This window comes from Orycteropus afer, unplaced genomic scaffold, assembly GCF_000298275.1.
Source record: "Orycteropus afer afer isolate SDZICR_OR568_19922 unplaced genomic scaffold, OryAfe1.0 scaffold00112, whole genome shotgun sequence".
Lineage (NCBI taxonomy): Eukaryota > Metazoa > Chordata > Mammalia > Tubulidentata > Orycteropodidae > Orycteropus > Orycteropus afer.
Window position 1 is genome coordinate 190676 of NW_006921699.1, and position 9859 is coordinate 200534.

The 9859-nt window shown below is 39.7% G+C and overlaps 1 pseudogene; it reads left to right on the forward strand.

Moving 5' to 3' along the window:
- The first annotated feature begins 4975 nt into the window (after positions 1-4975).
- LOC103199485 overlaps positions 4976-9859 on the forward strand; it is a 36565-nt pseudogene continuing 31681 nt past the window's right edge.

A 9859-nucleotide genomic window follows, 5' to 3' on the forward strand; every position in this document is an offset into this window, starting at 1 on the left:
TGGGCAATCTACTTCCATAGTGATACCACCTCGGAAACCCAAGGAGGGGTCACTATGAGTCAGGTCCGACTTCGACAGCACATAACAACAACAACAATCCCAGAATACTATTTGGAGGATCTGTTTCCTAAGGCCTCTCTCAGTACCAGTAAATGTACTAGTGAGGATCTCAACAGGAAATAGATGGCACACATGGACTAGTATATAGAGTTTACTTCAAACAAATGGATAAATGAAGGGAAAAATGTATGCAGGAACCCAGGCTAACAACATCAAAGCTGTTATCAACCCTGGTCAAAAGGAATAAGAGGAGGGAGAAGGTACCAGAACCCAAAAAGAGAGAGAGTCATATAGAATAGGCCTCCTTAAGAGAAGTAAGGATCTCAGTTAAGGGACACAACACTTGCAGGGAAGAAGCCAGGAGAATAATTAGACTAATCTCACTCTCCTCCCTCTGACTTCCAGCTGGGCTGTTGACCAAAACTTACCGGAAAGCAAAGGGCCTAGGAACCTTATTGCAATAATCATATAGACCAACTTCTTGGAACGGAGTATAAGGTGGATACAGAAGAGCAATCAAAAGACAACTGGCATAGTCTTAACTGGCCACCTTGCTTCTACCTACTCACCCATCCATGCAAATTCATACTTTCCAGAACCCAGAACTGTACTTTAAAATAAAATTTACTTCCTGCTTAAAACCCTGCAGGTCTTTCCATTCCACTTAGAATTCCATAAAGTGCAATCTTCATACCTTGTTCTTCAAGGTTCTCTCTACACAATCTGGATCACACCCATCTCTACAACTTCATCTAGTTTCATTGTTTCCTTGCTCACTATGCTAGCAATGTTGACCTCTCAGTTTCTAGAAAACCCCAAAACTTTTCCATCCTCATGGCTTTTTCACTTGTTATTCTTAAAAAAAAAAAAAGTTCTTCCTTGACCTTTCATGTGTCTAGCTTCTTTATAACTAACAAGTCTCAGCATAAAGTTACCTTTATGGAAACCTTCCATGACCACTCAATTGTAATACTGTCTTGTAGTACTTGACTGTCTCCTTAACAACGTATAATTCAATCTGCAATTATTGTAAGTATTCACTTGTTTACTTACCTATTGTCTGTCTTGCCTTCTAGGATGTCTACTAGAATACTAACCCCACCATCACTGTATCAGTAAAGAACTCCTAACTTTCAAAAAAAAAAAAAAAACACATGAACGAGGGGAGGAAGTTATACTAGTTGATGCATAGGAAACTAATTGTAGAAAGCGGGGCTAATTAGAACTTTTAAAAAGTCAACTTGTTTGAACCAACGACGTTGTAGATTGAAAGTAATAATGATTATGGAAGTAGGACCAAGCAAAAAATATCTGAACTGTGTACACATATAACTGATTAGAATAGAATGAAGGTCTGAAAATTCTTCATTTCACTTTTTGAGCCACAGCATGAAAAACAACCTCAAAATGAAATTAAATAATTCTTTAATATTTTATCATGCTTAAAGCCGAAAAACCAAACTTACTGCCATCGAGTCAATTCAACTCATAGTGACCCCTCCTTGGGTTTCTGAGGCAGTATCTCTATGGAAGTAGATTGCCCAATCTTCTTTCTGAGGAGTAGCTGGTGGGTTTGAACTGCCAGACTTCTGGTTAGCAGTCAAACACCTTGGGCACTACTGCATACAAATGTACAAGCTTACATGATGCATAAAACTGTCATCAGTTTCGGTCTCAGTTCCATTACCAATAGGAAGTTATTCAATAGACCCTTTAAGCATTCTGTGGTAGTTGTTGTTTGTCAACTTGCGTGGGGCCATGGTTTTGCATGGTTTGGAGTTGGATGTTGTTATACCCCATGATAAGATTGTAATCACCTCTATGGGGGAATCTGCTGTGAGTAGCTAAGTAGCTGAAAGGGAGTTACCTTTGGGGTGTGGCCTGCTTCCAGTATATGTAGAGAAGCTTTGGGAAAGGGCTCTAGCTTTTTTGGCACAATTTGGATCCTGCATTTGGCAGAGTCTTATCTCCAGTTCCTGGACTTGAGCCATTGGTCTGTCGTGTTGCCTGTCAATCTTGGGATTGTTCCTGGACTTGAACGAGTGGTCTGCCATGTTACCTGTTGATTTTGAGATTGTGCCATTTTACCTCCTGACCTTGGGTTTGTCAGCCTCAGAAGCCTGCAGTTATGAGATACCTCCAGCTCCAATGGGCCTGGAACAAGAAGCAGACCTGAAGCCCTAGGTCAAGGGGACTTCACCCAGCCCCTAGAGCTGGCACTCTGATTTTGGACTTTTAGCCTCATAAGCTGTAAAAGGATAAATTCCTGTTTTTTAAAGCCATCCACTTGTGGTATTCCTGTTATAGCAGCACTAGAGAACCAAGGGGAAAAACACGCTTGGCATTTCTCAAGCTGAAAGAATTGAGAAAAAGATTTAAGCTTTGAATTGCAACATTGAAAGATTCTAGGGGCAAAATATTGAATGATGCAGAAAACATCAAAAGAAGATGGAAGGAATACACAGAGTCACTGTACCAAAAAGAACTGGTTGATCTTCATCCATTTCAGGAGATGGCATATGATCTAGAACCAATGGTATTGAAGGAAGATGTTGAAGCTGCACTGAAAGAATTGGCGAAGAACAAGCCCCCAGGAATTGATGGAATACCCACTGAGATGTTTCAACAAATGGACGCCCCACTGGAGGCGCTCACTCAGTTATGCCAAGAGATTTGGAAGACAGCTACCTGGCCAACTGACTGGAAGAGATCCATATTTGTACCCATTCCAAAGAAAGGTGATCCCACAGAATGTGGAAATTATCAAACAATATCATTAATATCGCATGCAAGTAAAATCTTACTGAAGATAATTCAAAAACGGTTGCAGCAGTCTATTGACAGAGAACTTCCAGAAATACAAGCTGGTTTCAGAAGAGGATGTAGAATGAGGGATATATCATTGCTGATGTCACATGGATCTTGGCTTAAAGCAAAGAATACCAAAAAGATGTTTACTTGTGTTTTATTGACTATGCAAAAGTATTTGATTGTGTGAATCATAACAAATTGTGGATAACATTGAGAAGAATGGGAATTCCAGAACACTTCATTGTACTCATAAGGAACCTGTACATAGACCAAGAGCCTGTTGTTCAAACAGAAAAAGGGAACATTGCATGGTTTAAAATCAAGAAGGGAGTGCATCAGGGTTGTATTCTTTCACCATACTTATTCAATCTGTATGCTGAGCAAATAATCCAAGAGGCTGGACTATATGAAGAAGAACATGGCATTAGGATTGGAGGAAGGCTCGTTAACAACCAGCGATATGCTGACAACACAACTTTGCTTGCTGAAAGTGAGGATGACTTGAAGTACTTACTGATGAAGACTGAAGAATACAGTCTGCAGTATGGATTACTTATCAATATAAAGAAAACAAAAATCCTCACAACTGGGTTTATAAGCAGCATTACGATAAATGGAAAAAAAGATTCAAATTGTCAAAGACTTCACATTGCTTGTTTCTACAATCGACAACAATGGAAGCAGCAGTCAGGACATCAGATGACATATAGCACTGGGCAAATCAGCTGCAAAGGACCTCTTTCAAGTGCTGAAGAGCAAAGATGTCTCCTTGAGGACTAAGGTGCGCCTGACACAAGCCATGGTATTTTCAATCACCTCGTATGCATGTGAGAGCTGAACAATGAATAAAGAGGACCGAAGAAGAGTTGATGGTTTTGAGCTGTGGTGCTGGCAAAGAATGCTGAAAGTACTGTGGATTGCTAAAAGAACTAACAGGTCTGACCCGGAGAAAGTGCAGCCGAATGCTCCTTGGAAGCCAGAATGGCCAGACTTTGTCTCACCTACTTTGGTCATGTTGTCAGAAGGGATCATTCCCTGGAGAAGGATGTCATGTTTGGTAAGGCAGAAAGTCAATGAAAGAGGGGAAGGCCCTCAATAAGGTGGATTGACATGGTGGTGGCGGTGATGGGGTCAAGTGCAGCAAGAATCATGGAGCTGGCTCAGGACTGGGCGGTGTTTTGTTCTGTGCATAGGGTCACTATGAGTCACAGACAACTCGACGGCACCTAACAACAACAACAGAGAACCAAGACATACTCCGTGGATTTGTATGTATGCCAATCTGAGCATACAAATCTTTAACCCTGCACCACAGGGTAATTCTAATCATGCCATGCCCTTGCAGACCTTTAATGATGTAGTGTCCCATACTGTAGCTGAAAGCTCTAATGCTGAGTATTAGAGGTAGATATTTATATATTATATAAACAGGTGAGTGGATATTTGTCAAAATCGCTGGACCCAATGCAGAGAGATGCTTGGTGCCTTCAGGGTAGTAGACATTTCCCAAAAGTCTGGGAAGATCAAGGACATTAACTTTTGGTTTTCATTTATTCTGGACAAGGAAAAAGCAAACTTTGAACTCTTTCATCTTTTTGAGAATGTCCTACAGTCTTCACCAAATATTCAGAGACTTGAGGTTCAGAGGGATGCAGGACTACAAATGCCCCTTAGCAGAAATTTCCTGACTAGCTTCCCAAGCCTAGAATTTCTTCCAGGCTCTTCTTCCTGACTTGATTACAGTCCAGTGTAAGCATCTGGGAAGGATATAATGCCATTCTTAAAGTTAAAGTGGTTAAAATCATATGCAGAATTTTGAGATCAAGTCAGCTTGGCCTATGTCTTTTTTCATTGTTCATTTACTAAATCATTCATTCAACCAGCAGGCCAATAAATATGTACTGAGAGCTGCTTTTTCTGCAATGAGAAATACAGAGGATAAGATACAGCCTCAATTTTAACAGGAAAATTATAAACACATGCTCAGAAGAAAGCCATATACCAGTAAGTATTAAATGATGAGTACAGATATTGTTGCTGATTCCAACAGTGGAGAGATCATTGCAAATAGAGCAGTCAAGGAAGATTCTATTGAAAAACAAAAATGATACTAGAACTCAGTCTTCGAAAGGTAATTAATACATGAACATGAAGGAAAACTAGAGCGGTTACCTAATATATGGAAGAGTACTAACCTATAAGAGCACTGTCAGACCTCCTGTAGAGAGTCTTGATATGGGAAAAATGGGGGATAGCATGGGAAAATATGTGTTGGAACCAAACTGTAGAGATCCTTTTTTGCCCATGTGAACATAATCTTCTAAAAAACAAGGAGGTTTTTAGTTTTCTTGGGTGGGAGAATAATGAAATCACAATAGCTTTGAGCAAGAAATGCCTTTAGAAATCAAAGTAATGTTTTCAGAAGATTAATATGGAAATGGTGGCTGGCTGCATTAGAGAACCAAGAATGTGGAAGTGAAGGAGGTAGGATTCAGTTGATAATGGCTTGAACCAGAGTGATGACTCCGGAAGTCAAGTGGAAGAGTCCAATGTGAGAGATGTTATGAAGTAAGAATTGACAGACTTTGGTGAATTATCATGAAATATAAGGAAGTGCAGGGACTCTAAGATAGCTCCAAAGTTTCAACTGTAAGCAAACACAACAATGGTGGTGCTCAGCATTAGAGACATGTATTTAGAGGAATGACAGTGGGGGGTAGATGATAATGACAGATATAGCTTAGTTCAGCTGAGGTAAGTAGGATATCCAAGTGCATTAGCACTAAGTGAGTGGAGTATTATTAATACAATTCAGGACAGTTCAAAGCTAGGGATGTGGATTTGGAAGCCATTTGTGTAGAGAATTCTGCCAGTAAGAAACTATAGTCCCAGAACAGCCTCTGGCTTCTGGGAAGCCACAGATACTGTGATTCTTTTATGTGGACACACAAGAAATTCATTCCCTGTGTTTTTGTTATCCCAAGAGAGAGAAGAGCAGGCAAAGTATATTCCACAATTAGTACTTTTCCTTAGAAATCACAATAAATTATAATAAACTCAATTACATATAATATAGAACAAAAAGGCCTATTCTTATTTGTCTTTGTCTTCCCCGTGCTTTGCACATAGGAGGTGACCTTCAAAATACTTGTTTATTGAATTAAAAAGAAATCTGTCTTTCAAGATAATTAATACATCTAAAATAGGCAACGAGAAGGGTTGACAATGCTCAATGTTTATCCTAAGTACCTTATTTTGAGAAAATAATAAAAAGCCCATACATGTTAGAAGACTCTCTGGTGGTTATGTTTTATTTCAAAAGGAATGAAAAATACAAAAATCTTCATTTTGAACCTTAACTAATTAGTAATAATTTTTGGAACCCCCCGAAAAAATCTTGAATCATTATTTTCATTCTTAATCATCCAAGGTGCTACTTAGAGTTTTGTCATAAAATTGAGCATCTGGTTATATATTCTTTTATCCACTAAATCTTAGAATCAAAATTTTAGAATTGGAAAAGCCTCAGTGCTTATCCACTTATTTTATTTTATTTTGTTTTAATTTTATCTTAAAATGGTAAAAATTCAGAATGCTAACAGTTGTTTCACATCTATAGGTCTTATATACTCTGTCTTCCAGCCCCAATTTGTATATGCATAAAGCTTATATCATTAGCTTGTTTGAAAACCATCATACTAGCAAAGTGTTCAATACCTGGTATTTAACAAAAATTTGCTGACTTCCAGACATACATTTCTGTCCAATAAAACCTTAACCACCAAAAAATAAATGAGAGAGAGAAAGAAACTCTCTTACTCAAAATAAGGAACTCAAAAATAAATAAATAAATAAACTCACTGCCATCAATTCAATTCTGACTCATAGCGACCCTCCTTGGGTTTCCAAGGCTGAAAATCTTTACAGAAGCAGACTACCTCATCTTTCTTCCCGAAGCCCTGGTGGGTTCAAACCACCAGCCTTTGGTGAGCAGCCAAATGCCTTAGCCACTATACCACCAGAGTGCCTGAAAATAAGGAACAGAAAACCTTTTATTCCCCCTTTTCCATTAACTAAATCAGAAAAATTCTGTCAGTGAAGACGTGAGGCTTTATGCACAGCAAGGTGGCAAGGGGACTTTTCTGAAATCACTGCCAAACGGCTTCTAATCCACCAGCTGCTCCGTAAAGCAAGATGTAGCAGTCTGCTTTGGTGGAAAAAAAAAGTACAGCCTTGGAAACCCTCTGGGGCAGTTCTACTCTATCCTATAGGGTTACTATGAGTCAGAACCGATATATATTTATATATTTATTTATTTATTTATTTTTATATATTTATATAATATTTTTTTAAATTCACCCGTGCCGAAACAGAGACCTAGCAACAGATTAGTCTAGGAGTCAAGCTGAATGGAAGGCCACAAGATATCTAGATCCCTGTGGAAGGGTTAATCCAGGGCTGTGAGAATACGTAACCCTTGTATGCATTTTTTATAATTTCACGTATACGCCCAAGGAGTGAAAAGATAAGCAGCAGCATCAAATTGATGATTTCTCCAAGAGATACTTCTGAGTCGCAACAGCAAAGCCAGTAGTTGTCTCAAATGCTATGCTGTGTCTGCCTCAGAGGAATGCCTCAGATAAAATAAGGCAGTTTTACAGAGTAAATACTCAGTTGGTCATCCTGATTATACCGAACACAAAAACAAAACGCTCAGAGGTCATGGAAGTTCTTCAGGAAGGACCTGTAAATTTAATAAGCACAATTTCAAACAAAGCAAAGGGAGTGGTTTGTTCTTACACTGCCGAATCCAGCAAGGTAAAGGCCAGCAGACGTGGCATTCTAACAGCTAGGCAAGACTAGTGCTAATTTGATGGTGCTGCTCTGCCCCCATGTGGGAATCTTGAGAAGTGCATGAGATGTGGCTCAGCCAAAGTGCAAACAAAAACCAGAGACTTCCGTTTTCGTAATAAATCTACACTAAATCGTCACATTGTTTATGTATAGCGTTACTAGGTGAACAAGTACAAAGTACCAATAATTTTTAGGGAAGATTTTTGAATATCAGAAAGTTTTTAATTCATCCACTTGTATAGTTGAACTTTATGCTCCCATATATTTATGTTCTAATTTTACCAAGGTGAAATGTCATTTTCTAGGATATCAAGCATGGTTATGAGTTTAAATGTGGAAATTAGGGTTAATAATAGCTCTGGTAACATAGTGCCTAAGGCACTTGACTGCTAACCAGAAGGCTGGCGGTTCAAACCCACCAGTCACTCCTCGGAAGGAAGATGGGGCAATCTACTTCCGTAGTGATACTGCCTGGGAAACCCAAGGAGGGGTCGCTATGAGTCGGGTCTGACTCGAAGGCACACAACAACAATAACAGTAATTCATATTAATCAAGAAATTACCATAGATCAGTACTAGTACTTTGTACTTTTCAAAGTGCTTTCATATTTGTGTGTTGTTGTTGTCGTTGTTCTGCTCTTACATGATGCTGTAAAAGAGTCTGGGAACCTGATTGTACCCAAGATTCTCCCGGCACCTGAGGTAAATAAGTAGGTCCAAGGCCTCAAGTGAGAGGTCAAAATCAGAGTCCAGCTATCTTTTGTTGTTGTTGTTAGGTGCAATCGAGTGGATTGTGACTCAAAACGACCTCATGTAACAGAGTGGAACTGCCCCCAGAGGATTTTCTAAACTGTAATTTTTAAGGGAGCAGATCACAAGGTCTTTCTCCCGCCGAGCAGCTGGGTGGGTTCGAATGGGCAACGTTTCGGTTAACAGCCAAGCTCCTTAATCGTTGTGCCACCAGGGTTCCTTCCAAGTATCCTAGCTCCAAATAATGTGCTTATTTCACTTACACAACTATGTTTGATTTATAGCCCCAAGCGAAGCCATTTACCAGAATAATCTTAAGAAATACAGGTCGTCCCCCACCCTCCCACCCATTTGAAAACACAGTGTTCCTGTGAAACCTTTCGTCAGCCGAGATGGCATGGAGCAAAGAAGTATTAATTTATATGGGGAAAATGTGTTATCGTTCCCAGACTCAAAAAATAACCTACCAAATCATACCACATAACACATAAAACCTAAAATAACACTAACATGTAGCGAAAGCAGGCCTGATAGGGTAAGTCCACAGCCTGAGTAAAGTGGAAATCCTGTACATACAGCGCGGTTTCCGGGTAAGGAGCTTGGGAACGCCATTCTCACCACTCCGAGTGTTTGCTGTCTCATTAAGAGTTCCCTGCAAAACAAATACTGAAAGCTAGGTTCGATTTTCCGCTTTTTTCCTAAAAGTGAAAATACTCTTTAGATCTTCTGTGAGCAAAACCAGGGACTAAAGTAGGTAGGGGAGCTCTGGTAGCATAGTGCCTAAGGCACTTGACTGCTCACTAGAAGGCTGGCGGTTCAAACCCACCAGCCACTCCTCGGAAGGAAGGTTCGGCAATCTACTTCCGTCGTGATACTGCCTCCGAAACCCAAGGAGGGGTCGCTATGAGTCGGGTCCGACTCCACGGCACATAACAACAAAGTAGGGTAGCTCTTTCGTAAAAGCCACGTAAAATGAATTTTCAAAAAGCGGGGATACCTGTACCTTTCAAGCTGAACAAGTAAAAGCTATTACAACTGCATCTGACAAATACATGTTTTCTCTCTACTGTTTTTGATGTTGGGGGAAAAAAAGCATATTGATGAAATTATGAAAGTGATAGAGCATGATGGTTACTTCCTTTACCATATATTAAGGTTTGTTTAAAGTAAGTTGATTAGCATTAAGTTCCTATCTGAAGTTCCAAAACTAGTCTTGAAATTATCTAGTTTCACAAAGTTTGGGGTGTATTTTGTTTGTCTGATTGTTTTTCACACTAATCTCACCTTAATTACATCCTGCTGCTACTCTCTAGACATGGAATGAGAGACCCAGGGGCTGCTCTGGCTGAGTACCTAACATGTCATCTGCTTACCCACCCACCCC